This window comes from Lithobates pipiens, unplaced genomic scaffold, assembly GCF_037356315.1.
Source record: "Lithobates pipiens isolate NorthernLeopardFrog02 unplaced genomic scaffold, aLitPip1_a1.2 Scaffold_22, whole genome shotgun sequence".
Classification (NCBI taxonomy): domain Eukaryota; kingdom Metazoa; phylum Chordata; class Amphibia; order Anura; family Ranidae; genus Lithobates; species Lithobates pipiens.
Window position 1 is genome coordinate 273,116,182 of NW_027507784.1, and position 19,431 is coordinate 273,135,612.

The 19,431-nt window shown below is 43.5% G+C and overlaps 2 long non-coding RNA genes across 4 annotated transcripts; one reads left to right on the forward strand and one right to left on the reverse strand.

The window, feature by feature from the left end:
* Positions 1–12,068: 12,068 nt before the first annotated feature.
* Positions 12,069–14,660, reverse strand: LOC143924650 (uncharacterized). Of its 2 annotated transcripts, XR_013261903.1 has the most exons (4): positions 13,381–14,660; positions 13,132–13,278; positions 12,446–12,697; positions 12,069–12,293 (listed from the first exon to the last, which is right to left on the reverse strand). It is a non-coding gene; the product is annotated as an uncharacterized LOC143924650 (long non-coding RNA). The 2 variants fall into 2 exon arrangements; XR_013261902.1 differs by having other exon boundaries at positions 12,069–12,697.
* Positions 14,661–14,693: 33 nt separating this feature from the next.
* LOC143924651 (uncharacterized) lies at positions 14,694–17,274 on the forward strand. Of its 2 annotated transcripts, XR_013261905.1 has the most exons (4): positions 14,694–15,962; positions 16,065–16,211; positions 16,646–16,897; positions 17,050–17,274. It is a non-coding gene; the product is annotated as an uncharacterized LOC143924651 (long non-coding RNA). The 2 variants fall into 2 exon arrangements; XR_013261904.1 differs by having other exon boundaries at positions 16,646–17,274.
* The last annotated feature ends 2,157 nt before the right edge of the window (positions 17,275–19,431 follow it).

Sequence of the window (19,431 nt, forward strand, 5' to 3'; positions counted from 1 at the left end):
CTGCTTTTGGAGCCGAAGGTCAATTTCGTGGCGAAATAGTACTGGTCCTTCCATTTGACACCGTGCCATTGCCATAGGCATGGATGGATCGGTAATAATTTAAAAGCGTCCGCGATGTCGGCTTTGGACAGCCAGGCGCCAGCTCCTAAGCGGAGGATGGTTTGGATGGCAAGGTCTACGGAGGAGTATTTGAGACCGAATTCCTCTGAGGGTATAAGGGAATTTAAACTAGGTACGTGAGAAAAATGAGGCGCGGACAAATCATAGACTAAACGAAGTTTATTTGAGAATTTCCCTTTCACGAGCCCGATAGGGCTGACTCTCCAAACAGAAAAAGGTGGGTGTGAGAAGGGGCCGATCATGTATCCCCGATCAAGTTCATTTTGTAGCAAGGTGTTGATCGCTTCTTCGTCTGTGGCTGCTGACCGAAGATTTCTGCATTCGTGGGTGGTGTCTGAGAGAGTGATAAACCCCGTGTGGAAACCTACAGTGAAACCCTGTAGTAGGAAGGCTGCTAGTGAGGGTGATGGGTGTGAAAGGAGGTAGAAGTGCAGCCATCCGATGTGTATGCGGCTCAGTCATGTGTGATTAGGTTTTTTGATCCCGCAGGCGATTCTGGGGTGAGCTTGGTGGCAAGTGAGGCAGACGTGGAGGAGTCTGCATTGAGGGAAATGGCAACCCCCGATATTGAAGTTGTTGCAAATTTGAGCTCCTCCTAGCGTTTTAATGGGTCGACCTAACTTGTCCTCTTGTGGGCGCTGTGTGGATGTACCTGCGCTCTGAGCTGTGTTTGAGAAGGGGGGAAAGTACGGGGGGCGTCTGCCCTCGTTTTCCGAACACCAGCTAGTTGTGTGGGTGGCCGACTGGCAGTTGGTGCACAGTGGGGAGCGTAGACCCGCAAAATGGCGACAGAATAGTTCTGTATCGACTGCGCTCCAGTCGGTAGCCAACTGAAACTGACTGAGCCTGGCAGCAGCTTTGGCCGAAAAGGAGCGGTGGTAGTCGTAGAACGCGCTCCCTCCATACCTATAACCTAGATCCGTCACTGCGTGTAGATACAGATCAAGTTCTTCCCTTTTGTTGGGGTTGAGGGAGCAAATTATGTCTCTAACCATACCAAAGGCGAGCACGAACTCAGTGACTGTGAGCTTACGTGCGAGCCTACGGTCTTTCGCTTTTAGAACAACGGAGACATCCCCCCATGTATAGGCTTTGTTCTCCGCTGCATCGTGAACCGAAATAAGGAGGGACGCGAGATTGACGTCCCGGCCATCTAAAATGTCCTTCCTAATGTTAGCTGGGACGAGATGTGCCGGGAAGATGGTGGAGCTGTACTGGGGCGTACCTAACGGTATTGGCATGGGGGTGGTAGTGGTGGGTGATGTGGGGAGCACTTGTCGTTCTTCTAGAGACACTACTCTGGTCTGGACATCGGAGACTGTTGAAGACAGTGAAGCCACTAAGGAGTGCAGCTGAGCAACTGCTGATGCAATGGAGTGTAGGGACGCCTGGGAATCTGATGGGGCTGGCGTAGATGGTGGGAATAGCAATTTGAAGAGTTCGGCTTTTCTTGCTGTAGCCGGGAAGGGGATATCCCTGCGTCGTAGTTCTGCCGTGAGTTTCGGGATGGTCCAGGCTCTGTAGAGCTGTCCGTCACCGTTGGTTGAACCCGCCCCAGGTGATGACGGGTCGGGGGAAGAGATGTCGCTGCCGGCCAACGACATGGTGTCCGCTAAACGAGAGGGGAAATGCATATGTTTTAAGAAAAGGTTGGGGATACAGGAGGGGACAGAAAGGTACTTCGAGGAAAGCATAAAGTAGGAAAATCAGGGGGAGTGACAGCCATAGCGACAGTTGGTTTGCGCTTGAGCGCTGTTTGAGTGAAACAATTTATTATAACTCATAAGAATGCGTGACACCGAGGTGAGCCAGGAGGTGACTGGCTAGGTAACCGATAGCTCGGGTGTCCGACTGTGCTCGGCACAGACTAGTGCACCAGAATCCCCGGGGCGAACCGGGGAAGGTAACGGAAGTCTGGTGTGCTAAGTAGGAATGTTGCGGTCTGTAGAAATTGACGTGTGTTCGGTCGGCTAACTGCTTGCACTGCCAGCAAGAATGGGGGTTTAGGCGACCTTGTCTGCGTAGTGGAGGCTTGTGCTCCGAAAACAGAGTGAGATGCGTAGAAGTATGTGACAGTTGCTAACGCCTCGGACCCAAAATTTAAAATTATGCGTGTGAGGTAAAATATGTCGTGAAAGTGTGTAAGAGAAAGGAACTTATTTTTTTTTTTTTTTTTTTTTTTTTTTTTCATACCTTCTAACGATGCACCTGCCTTGAAGCCCTGGTGCTGGCGACTCTGTTGGGTCAAGGGCTGAATTTGTGTGAAACCTACAGCGGGGTGATACAGGAGTAGTAATAAGGTGGGTTTACAAGCTGTTTCGGGGCCATAGGCGACCCCCTGGTGAAGAAATGCAAAACTCTAACCAGGTTACCTTGTATTCTACCCCCCCTTCTTTTTTTTTTTTTTTTTTTTTTTACCTGGAATGGGTGGTCTGAGCCTGTTGCAGGATGGACCAAGTGGCAAATTTACTGACCTAAAAAGAGGAACAGGGATAGAGAAAACGTATGAGTAGCCGTGTTGCTACTGGAGACGTTCGGCTGTTTTGTGAGCCAAATGCAGAAAGACTTGCCGTGATTGCAAGACAGTTTAGTTTAGAAGGATAGAAGGTAAGAAAATGATTTATGTGGGGTTGACCGTGCGTAACTACGAGCGGTTTGGTGTAGAAGTTGTGAATAAACGTGCAATTAGGTTTCGAAAAAGGTGAAAGTATCGTAGAGCTTGTGCCGTGACTATTAGAACCGGGCTGGATGTGAGCCCTGAAAGAACGGTTGATGACAGATTTGGCCCGTTTGTCGATGACGTGATAAGACCCGGTGCGGTATTGTGTATATATATATTAATATTCCCCCCCCTGACGACCGCCTGGAGTGCGTCTGTGATCTGAACGAGCGGGTAGATGGCCAATTTGAGGCGGGGTGCATGTTTGAAACCGTGCAAGGGTAGCACTGGTTTCGGTTTATTTACAGGCCGAGCGATTTCGAAAGAAAACATGGTAACGAGTACAGAATGAGAACGTACGATTTTAACGAAAGCTGTGAACGAGTACAGAATAAACGTGCGATTTTAACGAAAGCTGTGAATGAGTACAGAATGAGAACGTACGATTTTAACGAAGCTGTGAACAAGTACAGAATGAGAACGTACGGGTGAAATACGGCAGGTAGAAGAAAATGTACGTGAAAGATAGCGTAAAGAGATACTAGCCGAAGACAACTTTAGCCAAGAAAACAAGCTAGCGAACTGATATCAACTTGAGTAAGGAATAACGAGAATAGTCCTACCTGTGACGATCGGCAAGGTTTTGCGAGTGGAGACGGGATAGCGATGGTGTATGTACGCGCTTACTAAGACGAAGTAAGAAGCAAACGGTCGGCCTGGTGACGTATTACCGCGCACTGGAATCGACACTGAACGGTGTGCGAGGTCTGGTTATATACCCTCCGGGCTCCTCCCATAATTACGGGCCACCATACTGGCCCTCATATATATATATATATATATATATATATATATATATATATATATATATATTTATGTTTTTATGTATATATATATATATATATATATATATATATATATATATATATATATATATATATATATATATATATATATATACCAGGCTTTTTTTTTCTCGTAGAATAGGTGCAGGAACTCCCCCCGTCTGAGTCACCCCTTGTCTCTGCCCCCTACCCTCCTATGACCACCATCCCTTGATTCCACCCCCTATCCACCTACCAGTACTACCCCGTTTTAGAGAATACAGAACCAAGTGTCATTTTGTGGCGCTAAATCATTTGTATGGAACATGTTGATTTTAAAAAGAAAAGCAGTAAAATAGAGCCCCTGCGGCCAGCAACAATAGAATCCCACCAATAGATCCCCACACAACAATATACTCCCCCCAGCAACAATGGACTCCACCCCAACAACAATAGATTCCCTGCAGCAACAGTGAACTACCCACAACAAAATATCACAACACGTAACAAAATATCCACCCAAGCAACATTAGACCCCCCCCCCCCAGCAGAAATGACAGATCTCCCAGCAGCCAGCATCAATAGATCCTCCAGCAGCCAGTAAAAATAGACCTCTCCCTCAACAGTAGATCCCTTCCAGTAACATAAGACCCCCCTCAGCAACAATAGATTCCCCATCAGCAACAATAGACCCTCACACAAAATCAGATCCCCACCATTGACAATAGATCCCCCAGCAGCCAACATCAATAGACAGCACACCCCACACCCCATGCTATTACATACATTCACGTTCCCGCTGGAAAAAGCCATATATATATATATATATATATATATATATATATATATATATATATATATATATATTTATTTATTTATTAGAGCTATTAGATAGATGTATGCATCTATGTGTTTATTGAGGAAAGGAACACTGGATAAATGTCATGAAACCAAATCTAACAATTTGCTTTAAATCTGAACACCTGGCACAAAAACTTTTGTTTAAATATATTTCTCAATTGCCACTTTGTGTGCACCAAATGCCTTTGTCAACCCAGTGATTACTTTGTAGAAGTAACAGTGACACCATCACTGTGCTGTACATAGCTTGTGCAAAGAACAGAACTGTGGGTGGGGCCCAGAAGACTCCACCAACTATAAGCTGCCTGTAGAAAACTACAGGAGGGGGTGGATACAAGACCAGTCACCCTGCACAAGGAGAGAGAACAGTCACTGGTCTAGATTACAGGAAGCTCCTGCAGAGAGGAAAAGTGTCACACTGGTTACCTCACAGATTTGAAAGAAACACACAAAATACATCAAGATTTAAGTAAGAATACACACCTATTTAGACAACATTTGCTTATGCCAGAATTTAGCTTTAAAATAAATCTCTAGGAATCTCTAGCTCTGTCTGCTCTCCTCTATGGGGATCGGATGAGCACAGAGAGGACATGAGATATAATGGGGTAAACATGAAATGTAAAGAGTGAGGAGGAAAATAATTGTGTCCCTTGTGTGTGGCTTTCAGATGCTCATGCCAACGGGCTGAGTGGTGGGAGGTTAAATGTCTTGTCAAGCATGTGGTATCCAAATGGCTGGTGTTTTTGCCACGCTTAATCTGCTTGTGGCAGAGATTGCAAATTGCAACAATGCGATCGGCTGCACATGTGCTAAAAAAAGTCCCACACAGCTGAGCTTCGGGAAGTGGGCTGGGAGATAACAGCTCCACAATCTGATGAAATAGGGTAGCTGCTCTCTAATCTTCCATGATGGCTGCCTCTGGAGGACATTTTGCCTTGTCGGGGTTGTGTCTCCCCCTCACTTCCCTCCTCTGCTCTATCTGGCACCCAAGTCACAGCAGTGACCTCATCATCATCCCCTCCATCTTCTTCACTAGAGCCAACTTGGCTCTGTGCCCTGTTGGGCAAAGCCTTGCACTTGACCAGTGGTCAGTTGCCTTGCTTCATCCAATTAGGGACCTAGAATGCACTGTGAAGCACCCCACAAATTCGGGTGTTCGCCGAATGGGCGAACAGGCGATGTTCGAGCCAAAGTTTTGCTCGGTCCAAACTATTTGCTCAAGTTCCACTTTATGCTCTCCTCTTCTTTTTTTGTAACTTTTTTGAATGGGGGGGGGGGGTACCTGGTTTTGACAGGAAGTGGCTCCCACTTCCGGTCAGTTCGTCGGGGTGGATCCACTGGAAATTCTCCTACCCCCCACCCGCAACTTTCTGAGACACAGAAGGCCACACAGAAGGCTGCACAGGGAAGGGACATAGAAGGCTGCGGGACAATTCGCATAGCACAGCGGGGCTTGCACTTCTGCTGTAGGCAGCTGTTTGTGAAGCCACAAGGAATCATAGAAGTTGTCCACAATAAACACGCTGATGCCGGAGACCCAAAGACCAGTTCAGGTGAGGACGGCACTGGACTCCTGGACAGTGGAATGTCATTATATTAAAGTCGGCAGCTACAGTATTTATATATTTGTAAACAGGGTGAAAAAACACTTTAACTAATTCATGCCATTTATAATTTTATGAATAAAAAAGTATGCATACAGTGCATCAAAGCATAATGGGCTTCACAACAAGAAAGACCATCAATGGCTGCATGCTGGTTGACAATCTGTGTATCTGTGTATAATGACTAATAAATACAGCCTGTATCTGCTACAATGGGAGGGGAATATTCTTCCTTTGAATCATTCAGGTGACTTTTTAACACAGCAGCTGCTAATTTAGCCTCCATAGACCTCCTATTGTTTAGCGCTTTTAACCTGCTTTCTGGAACTGTCAAACGGAACTGAGCACTTGCTAGTTTGGACTAACATTGTCAGAGGTATTTTGAGATAATTTTCCTTGTGGATGTGGTCCATGCTACCATGCTGAGGGAAATAATGGAGCAGAGGGTACATCAAACCTGTACTCCCTATTAAGCACCAGTGAGTTTTGAAGTGAGAGAGATACCAATCACATCTACACCTCAGCGAATCACATCTGCAGCAATATGGTCCCTGAAATGCCCAAGGGCTTGCTGTCTGAATAAATGTGTGTCAAGCAATGCTGTGTTACTTTAATAGTTAAGACCGTGAAAGTAAAAAGTAAACTAGACTGCTTTTTAAGCTTGCTTTCTTCCTTATAAAAGGAAACATGTTAGCATATAACTCTGAATTTTATTTTTATTTTAATCTATCTAAAAAACTTGATTTCCTGTCCCGTCCTGAATTGAACCTTGGTTTACTTTTAATCCATTCCTCAGGGAAGTTTCATACAGGCTTACCAAAACTCACCCACTCACATCCTTTAACATTACACCCAGAGCTTAATGCAATCGTGTCCACAGACTGTGAGTAATGGGAAAATGTTTAATCAGACTTGAGATGTACATTGTTTTTATTCAAGCCCAAGTTCATTTCGGAAAGTTATAGGTAAAGTAAGCAGTGTACTGAAATATATTTGAATTAAGCAAGGACATAATTACATGAAATTATCCATTATGTCTCAATATGGTAAAAGCTTAAAGCAGATATTGCAAAAGATAATAAATGAAGACCAGATTGGCTGAGAGAGTGACTTGTGAAATTTTCCGTCTTTCTTCCAAAATTGTTAGTGGAACTTTAAAGCAAAATGAGAGATGATAGAGAAAAAGGAGCGGGTTGGCTAAGAAAGGGGTCTGGGATAGGAAGAAGTAGGAGATGGGGAGAAAGGAGAGAAGATGAAAAAAATAGGATGGGGGTGCACATACTCACTTATTGGGAAGAGGAGGAAGATGAGAGTAAGGCCGCGTACACACGGGCGGACTGTGTACGCGGCCTAAGGGAAGTAGTAGTGGTAAGTGATTATGTTAAGGCGCCTTAAAGTGTTACTAAGCCTAAAAATGTTTTTTTACCTTAATGCATTATTTGCATTAAGGTAAAAAAACATTTTCAATTTCCCTGTGCCCCCCCTTGCCTTAGCAAATAGTAAGAGAGGGTAGAATAGATCAGCGATGTGCACGGCTGCATTTATTATCTCCTTACTTCCTCCTCACACAGCATTTGAGAAGCAGCAGGAGCCATTGGCTCTTGCTGCTGTCAATTAAATGCAGTGAAGAAGTGGGGGGCGGGCCTAAGTCCCGCTGTACAAGTCTATGGAGCGCGGCTCCATAGACACACAGCCCGGGAGTTCACAGACTATGTTTCTCCCCATAGCAAGTGGCTGGCTATGGATGTCCTAAAAGAAGAGAGCGGGTAAGTATAACATATTTGTCATTTTAATAAAAAAAAAAGAATCTGACTTTAGTAATACTTTAAGACTGCATCTAGGCCTTCTTTTTGAAAAGATAGGTTAGTTGAAAAAGTGGGCTTTAACTTTGGGAAAGTCTTTAAAAATTATTCTGGAGTTGAGTGGGGCATGTTTTTTAACAAAGTTTGCAGATAATCTGGAAATTACTTCTCATATATAATTAATATACTTTGATGTTATCTCCAAATATCCTCTTTATATGAGTAAGCAGATTTCAGAATATATGCAAAATGGGACAAAATATCTACCATCACCCACCCAGTTGCTGGTAAAGGGTAGTTCTCCCATTCACTTTTATATACTGAACGTGGAATTAAAAATGGGAGGTATTTATCATTATTTTAATGTATGTAGTCCTGCTATATTATATTTTAACACCTGAAAAGTTAATTTAAGGGGATTTGGTGTCGCTATTCTTAGACTGTTATTGCCATTATTAGCTTGGCATAAAAAAGAAATCATGTGTGGTACATGTGGGCTAAAAGTTGGTCGGTCCTGCCAAACCAATCATTTTTGGCCGATTTTCGTCATGTGTGTACCCAACTTAACACAGTACAGATAAATAAATAATACGTAGAATGCAATGGTAAATAGTAACTAAATGATAATATTACAACATGAGTAGAAAGAATGTAGGAAAGAATAAACTCTCACCTGATGTACATGGTACAGGTAGTTGTAACACATTAGATTACAAGGGAGACCGCAGGGAGTGCCTCAGAAGTAAGGAGGAGTCTCATGTAAAATTTGAAAAAAGAGATGATAGAGATATAAAGGAAAGGGTAAGAAGAAAGAAAAAGGCCTATCAGGCCTCCAGGAGAAAAATAGGGGTAAAAAGGACATCAAAGAAGGGTGATAAGGGGAGAGAGGCAATTTGCTCCACATCAGGGCGAAGATTAACTGGGGTAGGAAATTGGTTTCACAAACTTAAGGTTCCAGAAGTATGGGATCAAAGTCTGGAGGAAGAAAAAGGTCCGCCCATAGTTGCCAAATTTTCAGATGACATGGGATGTTGCCTCAATCTTACTGTGGATCATAGCTTGAGTGATCCTATTTTTACTCTCTACAGAGCAGAGAGATGAAGATTTCCAGGCCTTTGCGCTAGTCTGTTTAGAAGCTGTGATGATGTTTATTGTGAGTTTCTATTGGGCCTTTGTAAGGTTAGGTAGACAGCGGTTGAGCAAGGCAAAAGCTGGGTCAGGGATGGTCAGCCTGCTTAGCAGGGTGTACAATATTCTAAATGTTTGCTTTCTTTTTTTTTTTTTGTAATTGTTTATTTTAAATTTTCAACATCATACAGAAGAAAATATACATGAGATATGAATATTAACGTATCAAGAATGCAGGTATACTTTGATTACAAGGCATACAAAATCTAAACATATAGAGGCATAGCGATGTGATTAAAGTAGTGATCTTCCACCGTATCTTTAAGGGGGTTATAGACAGAATCTGTAAACAGACTATGTAACATCAAAGAGAGCTTTAAGGAAAAAATAAAAAATAGATTTCAGACCTTCTCTCGGGGACATGTATGTATCCAGGTTTATCTAAGTAGGAGCAATCCCATCAGAACCATATGTAGACTCATCCCATGTTGACCAAATTTTAGAAAATTTCTGCATCTTATCCTCCACTACGGCCGTTAAGTGTTCCATTCTGCGTATGTCAGCTACAGTGGTGATCAATTGCGGAAGTGTAGGTGGAGAGGTGGACAACCATAACCTGGGTATGACCCTTTTAGCAGCCAATAAGATAAAGGACAACAATCTGCGCAAGGCCTTAGAAATACCAGAGAAAGGGAGGCCTAGCAGATAATGCATGGGCGTCAGGGGAATAGGAGTGCCAGCCAGTGTTTCTAACAGATTTTGGACTTGGAGCCAGAACTGGTGGACTAGGGGGCAGTCCCAAAAAATATGGTAGTGAGAGCCGACTTCCCCACCACATCTCCAGCATTGTTTCGAAATTAACCTGTTACGGGCATGTAGAATATCTGGAGTCCTATACCAGTGCATTAGAACTTTGTAAGCAGTTTCCTTGTGGGTCACACATCGAGATATTCTGGAAGTGTGCTCCCATATGTTCCCCCAGTCCACCAGGGAAATATCGTGTTGTAGAATCTGAGACCATTTCCTCATGTAGTGGTGGGTGTTCATCGTCATAGGTATGGCGTCATGTAATATCGTGTAAATAGTAGAGATCCGTCTGGGTTCGTAAGGACCCTTAGCACATAGGCTCTCAAAGTCTGTGGGTTTGTCCAGAGTCAGAGAGGGGGACCTGATAGAGAAAAAGTGTCTGATCTGTAAGTATGAATGTAGAAGCCTTTGGGGGATCTGGTGTTGCTTTTGCAAGGTGGGAAAAGTCAATAAATGGCGTGTCGCCGGGTTAACAAAGTGTCGGAGTTGAAAGAGTCCCGCTTGGGTCCATGGTAGCATACGATCATAGGACAGGCTATCTGGGATGTCTGGGTTAAATAGGATATTTAAAAGCGGTGGACACGGTGAGGATAGGGAAAAGCGGTCATTGCACCTTTTCCAGATATTCAACGTGAACAACATGGGAGCTAGGCATATGTGCCGTAATTGGGGCATATGAAGGGCAGTAGAAGGCCAAAGCATATAGCAAGGATGTACCGGGGCTGTAACACTCATTTCTATTTCTGACCATCTATTTGGGGCCTTCCGGGAGGTCCAGGAGGTAAGAACTCTCAGGTGTGTGGCATAATAGTATTTAATTAAATCTGGGCCTCCGAGCCCCCCCCTATTCCTCCGAGCCAGGACCACTGTCCCCGCTAACCTGTGGGAAGCGTTATTCCAAACAAAACGGAGGCTTCTCCTTTGAAGGGATTTCAACTGTGACATAGGGATAGCCACAGGTAGAGTTTCAAACAAATATAATAACTTAGGGAGGATAGACATTTTAAGGACATTGATTCGGCCCAACAGGGATAGGGGGAGAGATGTCCAGTATGTCAGCAAGCGATTAATTTCTGAGAACAGGGGGGGGAAATTGGCCTTATATAAAGTATCATAGGAAGCAGTAATGCGAACCCCCAGGTATTTAAGTGAGTGAGGACACCAGTGGTAATTATACTTACTTTGAAGCGAAGATAAGAGGGACGGGGTTATGTTTACAGGTAATGCTTCGGTTTTAGTATCATTAATTTTGAAACCCGAGAGGCTACCAAAAGTGGATAGTAGGTGGTGAAGGTGTGGTAGGGATGTGTGCGGGTGGGTGAGAGTTAGGAGGACATCGTCCGCGAATAAGGATATTTTATATTCTGCGTTGCGGAGGCAGACTCCTTTAATATCTGAACATTCCCGTATAGCCGCAGCTAGGGGTTCCAGACTGAGGATAAAGAGCAATAGCGATAGAGGGCAACCCTGTCTCGTACCGTTGCTAAGGGAAAACGGACGGGACAGATGGGAGGAGAGTTGTACCTGGGAGGTGGGCTTCGAGTATAGGGCTTGGAGGGCGTGAATAAAGGGGCCTGAAAATCCAAAGTGGTTTAGTATCGCAAACATAAATGGCCAGCTAAGGCGGTCAAATGCCTTTTGGGCATCTAAACTGAGTATCAAAGCGGGGTTTTTAGTTTTAGTAAGCAGGTCTATAAGGTCAATTGTGCGGCGGGTATTGTCCCCCGCATGTCTTGTGGGAACGAAACCCACCTGATCTCTATGGATCAACGCTGGCAGCAGTAGAGAGAGCCTGTTCGCTAGAATCTTGGTAAAGATTTTGTAATCAGAGTTCAATAAGGCTATGGGACGATAATTGTCAGGGAGGGAATGATCCTTATCTGGTTTAGGGATAGTGGTTATGACTGCATGTAGGAACCAGGGGTGTGGTATTGTGCCCTGGAGCAGTGAGGAGAATAGGGTCAGCAGGTGTGGGGACAGGGATTCTAGGAACGTCTTATAATAGGAGTATGGAAGGCCATCTGGTCCTGGGGCCTTATGTGTGGGGAGATGTTTAATTACGTCAACTAGTTCGTCATTGGAGATAGGTTGGTTTAAGGAGGAGCGTTGTTCTGGTGAGAGTTTTGGGAGGTGAATAGATGATAGGAAGGAGTCCAAAAAACGAAAGTATCCCCAGAGTGGGGTTTTTTAACAGCGTAAATTACCTGTGGAGGCTAGTTTATGTATATATGGAAATAAATACTGACATGTGGCAAAAAAATAATAATACAAATGTTTATTAGTAAAAAAGAGGATTGAACAGGTGACACAGTGGTCAGGGACTGAGCTCCACTAAGTGAATAAAAATATATGATATTACATGGATAAACAGAATACAATTATAATGCCTAGACCATAATACCACTGTAGATACAGTAAAAAATAGATAATGTGGACCCTTTACGCGTTTCGACCCTATCGGGGGTCTTCTTCAGAAGGTTTTTATCTATTGTAAAAGAAGGAAGACAAACATAAATACATATCCATACATGGTGCACTGTACTGTACTAGAAATAATCTGCTGTAAGCAGAATATACACCAAACATTGCATGGTTACATAATTAACAGTCAATTGGTATACATTGCATAATAGATACCTATATCATTCACGTAGGAGATCCTCTTTGAAAGACAGAAATAAGCTCCGCCATTTCTCCCATATCCTTCACAGATGCGCCAAACTTGCATAGTTGAAGTTGGTCGCTATGCTCTACCGAAAAGGGAGAGCAAGGGAACGGAGTTCAAGGGATAAATGACTTACAGGGGATCACATCGCTATTGCTACCTCCAATATAAAATAGTGGAGGAGGGTATAGGTATAGGTAGACAGAAGTCGGGAGGGGGACAACCTACAATAAAAACAAAAGAAGATATAAGGATGTATATATATATATATGAAAAATCCCTATTCAGGGGCTGTCCCCCCTGTATAGGGGGACAGAAAATATACCCACATGTAATATGACGGGTATATAAGTATAGAGGTAAGCCATACTACTTGAGTGTAGCATGCCATACACAATTAGAGTTTAAGCAGATGATAATAAAAGCTAAAGATCATTGTAAGTGCCCAGTGATGAGTCAGCAACGACAGACAACGCCAGATGACAAAGAAGAAAATAAGTGAAATAAAGACACAGCATGTGCAAAATCTAATACCCCAGCATGACTGGTGATGAAAGTAAGATGGTGAAAAGTAAAATAAAAATACACCATGTTCTGGAGTCCAACGTGCCCCAGCGTAACAAAAGTAAGTGTGGAAAAAGGTGGTATATATATATACCTGTGGTTAATATCAAGTAAGTGCACGTTATGTAGCAGAGCCAAAAAGGGGCAATATAATGGGGATAGTAGTTGATTAGAAATGATGAGCTTTACAATCAAACCCCTCAGATACTTATACTGTCATGGGACAGAAAAGACCTTTTATCTGCAAATAAACAAGAGATAGTATTAAACTCCTGCAAGCAGAGCTATATATAGGCAGCAAGGAGAGTAGTAAAGCATTCAGTAAAATAATCCAGTGACTTACCCTGCACCTAAAGTCAGTGCTAATGCTATCCTGTAGTAAGCAGAGTGAATTGCCAGTGTGAGGAGGTGGGATATAAATCATGTGTCGTTCAATTAGCTGAATCAAATTAGGAACTCCACCTGTCTAACCATAGCCTCATTTGGTCGCCATATAGGTTGATTAGAAATAATGAGCTTTCCAATCAAACCCCTCAGATACTTATACTGTCATAGGACAGAAAAGACCTTTTATCTGCAAATAAATAAACAAGAGATAGTATTAAACTCCTGCAAGCAGAGCTATATATAGGCAGTAAGGAGAGTAATAAAGCATTCAGTAAAATAATCCAGTGACTTACCCTGCACCTAAAGTCAGTGCTAATGCTATCCTATAGTAAGCAAAGTGAATTGCCAGTGTAAGGAGGTGGGATATAAATATCCCATGTGTCGTTCAATTAGCTGAATCAAATTAGGAACTCCACCTGTCTAACCATAGCCTCATTTGGTCGCCATATTGGCCGACCGGATGTGGTCCCCTCGGCGTTCCGGAAGTGACCTTCCCAACATGGCGGGAAGGTACACAGTAGTGTCGCACCGGCGTGACGTCGGCACGTCACGTCGCACGCGTGCAACACGCGTGCGCAGTGAGGTGCCGCGTCCGTTACTGTTCCGGAATGCCGCCGACCAGATGCATTGTCCCGGGGGGACGGGTGGTACCTACCCGCACAAGCCCCGGGACGAACGGGGAGAGGAGTGCGCGCGCCAATGCCGCTCCCCTCTTCTGGTCGTGAAGCCATACCCAAGCAGTCCACCCTATGTGCAGCGAAAGGAGCAAGTATGCTCGAATGGCACTATCTGATGGAGAAAGAGGGGAAATGCACACAAGCTTATCCGTCATAGAGTGTATAGAAAAATATATAAAAGGACATTTTGATACATTTAATAGCAACATGTCAGGAGTAAAAATAAATATAAAAATAGCACAAAAACATTTCATAATGAATATATCATTTACAGGTAAACTGGGTATACATAAGAAAATCATCTACTGGTTGGTATACAGAATATGGCAAGCTGGTTATCGGATGGTGAGGCCATATATACATACTACGTTACTGTATCACATATATGCACATATACTCCCATCAGGCGCAGAGAGGAGCAAATAAGGATAATCAATATAATCATCCTATTTAGGGAATTAGTGGAGCACCTATGTAAATGTGAACATTTGCACGTGTGTGATATGTTAACTTTATAGGTGCCTTGGGGGGCTATATCTAAGGCCCAAACCAAGATTGTTCCAATTATCGCCTTGGAAGCTAGAATCTTGGTTTGGGCCTTAGATATAGCCCCCCAAGGCACCTATAAAGTTAACATATCACACACGTGCAAATGTTCACATTTACATAGGTGCTCCACTAATTCCCTAAATAGGATGATTATATTGATTATCCTTATTTGCTCCTCTCTGCGCCTGATGGGAGTATATGTGCATATATGTGATACAGTAACGTAGTATGTATATATGGCCTCACCATCCGATAACCAGCTTGCCATATTCTGTATACCAACCAGTAGATGATTTTCTTATGTATACCCAGTTTACCTGTAAATGATATATTCATTATGAAATGTTTTTGTGCTATTTTTATATTTATTTTTACTCCTGACATGTTGCTATTAAATGTATCAAAATGTCCTTTTATATATTTTTCTATACACTCTATGACGGATAAGCTTGTGTGCATTTCCCCTCTTTCTCCATCAGATAGTGCCATTCGAGCATACTTGCTCCTTTCGCTGCACATAGGGTGGACTGCTTGGGTATGGCTTCACGACCAGAAGAGGGGAGCGGCATTGGCGCGCGCACTCCTCTCCCCGTTCGTCCCGGGGCTTGTGCGGGTAGGTACCACCCGTCCCCCCGGGACAATGCATCTGGTCGGCGGCATTCCGGAACAGTAACGGACGCGGCACCTCACTGCGCACGCGTGTTGCACGCGTGCGACGTGACGTGCCGACGTCACGCCGGTGCGACACTACTGTGTACCTTCCCGCCATGTTGGGAAGGTCACTTCCGGAACGCCGAGGGGACCACATCCGGTCGGCCAATATGGCGACCAAATGAGGCTATGGTTAGACAGGTGGAGTTCCTAATTTGATTCAGCTAATTGAACGACACATGGGATATTTATATCCCACCTCCTTACACTGGCAATTCACTTTGCTTACTATAGGATAGCATTAGCACTGACTTTAGGTGCAGGGTAAGTCACTGGATTATTTTACTGAATGCTTTATTACTCTCCTTACTGCCTATATATAGCTCTGCTTGCAGGAGTTTAATACTATCTCTTGTTTATTTATTTGCAGATAAAAGGTCTTTTCTGTCCTATGACAGTATAAGTATCTGAGGGGTTTGATTGGAAAGCTCATTATTTCTAATCAACCTATATGGCGACCAAATGAGGCTATGGTTAGACAGGTGGAGTTCCTAATTTGATTCAGCTAATTGAACGACACATGATTTATATCCCACCTCCTCACACTGGCAATTCACTCTGCTTACTACAGGATAGCATTAGCACTGACTTTAGGTGCAGGGTAAGTCACTGGATTATTTTACTGAATGCTTTACTACTCTCCTTGCTGCCTATATATAGCTCTGCTTGCAGGAGTTTAATACTATCTCTTGTTTATTTGCAGATAAAAGGTCTTTTCTGTCCCATGACAGTATAAGTATCTGAGGGGTTTGATTGTAAAGCTCATCATTTCTAATCAACTACTATCCCCATTATATTGCCCCTTTTTGGCTCTGCTACATAACGTGCACTTACTTGATATTAACCACAGGTATATATATATACCACCTTTTTCCACACTTACTTTTGTTACGCTGGGGCACGTTGGACTCCAGAACATGGTGTATTTTTATTTTACTTTTCACCATCTTACTTTCATCACCAGTCATGCTGGGGTATTAGATTTTGCACATGCTGTGTCTTTATTTCACTTATTTTCTTCTTTGTCATCTGGCGTTGTCTGTCGTTGCTGACTCATCACTGGGCACTTACAATGATCTTTAGCTTTTATTATCATCTGCTTAAACTCTAATTGTGTATGGCATGCTACACTCAAGTAGTATGGCTTACCTCTATACTTATATACCCGTCATATTACATGTGGGTATATTTTCTGTCCCCCTATACAGGGGGGACAGCCCCTGAATAGGGATTTTTCATATATATATATATACATCCTTATATCTTCTTTTGTTTTTATTGTAGGTTGTCCCCCTCCCGACTTCTGTCTACCTATACCTATACCCTCCTCCACTATTTTATATTGGAGGTAGCAATAGCGATGTGATCCCCTGTAAGTCATTTATCCCTTGAACTCCGTTCCCTTGCTCTCCCTTTTCGGTAGAGCATAGCGACCAACTTCAACTATGCAAGTTTGGCGCATCTGTGAAGGATATGGGAGAAATGGCGGAGCTTATTTCTGTCTTTCAAAGAGGATCTCCTACGTGAATGATATAGGTATCTATTATGCAATGTATACCAATTGACTGTTAATTATGTAACCATGCAATGTTTGGTGTATATTCTGCTTACAGCAGATTATTTCTAGTACAGTACAGTGCACCATGTATGGATATGTATTTATGTTTGTCTTCCTTCTTTTACAATAGATAAAAACCTTCTGAAGAAGACCCCCGATAGGGTCGAAACGCGTAAAGGGTCCACATTATCTATTTTTTACTGTATCTACAGTGGTATTATGGTCTAGGCATTATAATTGTATTCTGTTTATCCATGTAATATCATATATTTTTATTCACTTAGTGGAGCTCAGTCCCTGACCACTGTGTCACCTGTTCAATCCTCTTTTTTACTAATAAACATTTGTATTATTATTTTTTTGCCACATGTCAGTATTTATTTCCATATATACATAAACTAGCCTCCACAGGTAATTTACGCTGTTAAAAAACCCCACTCTGGGGATACTTTCGTTTTTTGTTTTCAACATACCAGGGGTGATCAGCGCCCTCTGACCCTGCATTGGGGTGTTACCGTCCATTTTTTCTTTTTTTTTTTGATAGGAAGGAGTCCAACCTGTCTTGTGGGAACTGATCCTGTTTGCCCGTGTTCAGGCAGTTGTAAAGTTTGTTATAATATTCTCTGAATACTCCGGACATGGTCTGAGGACAGTGCGTTGGTGTACCGTCTGATTGCATTATATAATCAGGAATGGATAAAAAGGGCCGGGGCTTAAGTTTGTGGACAAGCATCCTATGTGGTTTGTCTGCAAACTCATAGAACTTTCGCTTAGAGCATAACATTGATTTTGAAATGTCTTTTGCGTCTATAGCCTTAATGTGGTTGCGAATAGTAGTCACTGCACGCAAGCGATCCACCGTAGGGGAGCGGAGTAACCGCGCCTCCGCGACCTGCAGCTGGGCCACAAGCTCCACCCTCAGCCTAACAGAGTCCCGCTTCAGACGTGAGCCAGCTGAGATGCACTCCCCCCTAAAAACTGCCTTGTGGGCCTCCCACACAGTAGATATATCTGAAATGGAGCCTACATTGAGATGGAAAAACTCCTCCAATCTCTTGAGCAGTCTATCTTTGGTTTCAGCATGTCGCAATAGAGACTCATTCAGTCTCCAGTGGCAAGTTTTAGGTGATGCGTTATGGAGCGTCACATTGAGAGTGATGGGAGCGTGATCAGACCACGTGATAGGCTCTATTTCAGAAGATACCACATTGGGTAGCAAGGGTGCAGTTATTAGAAAGTGGTCCAGTCGGGAATACAATTTATGTGGGGGGGAGAAAAAGGTGTATTGGCAATGGGTGGGATGTTTCACTCTCCATGCATCAAAGAGATTGTGGGAGCGATTAGTTTGCGAAAGGAGGTGGACAGTTTAAGAGTTTGGAGGGACGGGGTTTGTTGAGAGAGTGCTAATCTATCCCTACCAGGGGACATACACATGTTGAAATCCCCGCCTATGATTGCGAAAGGCTGAGAGAAGGAGCGCAGCCGATCCAATACTCTAGTGAGGAAGCCAATTTGTCCCGTATTAGGGGCATAAATATTAGTTAAGGTAAAGGAGGTGTTCAGGTGAGAACAGTTCAGGAGTATAAACCGACCTTGGGGATCTAGGATCGAAGCAAGGATCCGTATAGGGCATGAACGTTTAATCAAAATGGCTACTCCAGCCTTCCCAGATGGGCTGGAGGCCATAAAAACAGTAGGGTACAGCTTGGAGGCAAATTTAAATGAGCCCTCCGGGCGGAAGTGCGTCTCCTGAACCATTATCACATCAGCCCCTGAGGATTTGAATTCCCGCAGGGCTAGCCAGCGTTTTCTTAAGGAATTCAAGCCCTTAACATTACAGGAAAATATTTTTAGAGCCATAATACATTCATGGAATAATTAGCAGATGATATTGGAATCTGGTACATGTGGTTGGAGTGCTCTGATCTAAGGAGGTCTGGAAGAGGCATATACACATCAGCATTTCCTAGTAACATAAAATTGTATGTCAAGTTTACAACCTGCAGCGACATGTAAGAACCAGGACAGGTCAAAAAAGGACCTGGTAAAAACTTTGAAAAATTGAAAAAAATAACCTGAGTAAAATATAGAGAGACAAAAATGAAGAGACAAAAAACAAAAAACATAAAACATGTATCTTGAAAGCCTGAAGGATATAAAATCTTCAGGGAGCCAAGGCAGAATACCTTGGACCTATAAAGGGACATAACAAACATTTGGAGTGGTAAACTATGTACCGCTCCCGCAAAGAATGATTAACCTCGGACTCTTAACATTTGAACAGTGGTCAGACATACCACCATCGACTGGGAGTACAATACCAGCTGGAGGGGCCCCGCGGGGGGGGGGGGGGGGGGAGGAGGCTCGTTGAGCACTACAGAAATGGGAGAGATTTAAAGTTAGGGGGATGTTCCCCGAAGAGTTCCTGAAGAGGTCCGATAGGTTCCTGGAAACCAAGGGTAAGGAGGTGCAATTCGGACAGGCGCCGGAACTTCAGGCAGGTTGTTTAGGC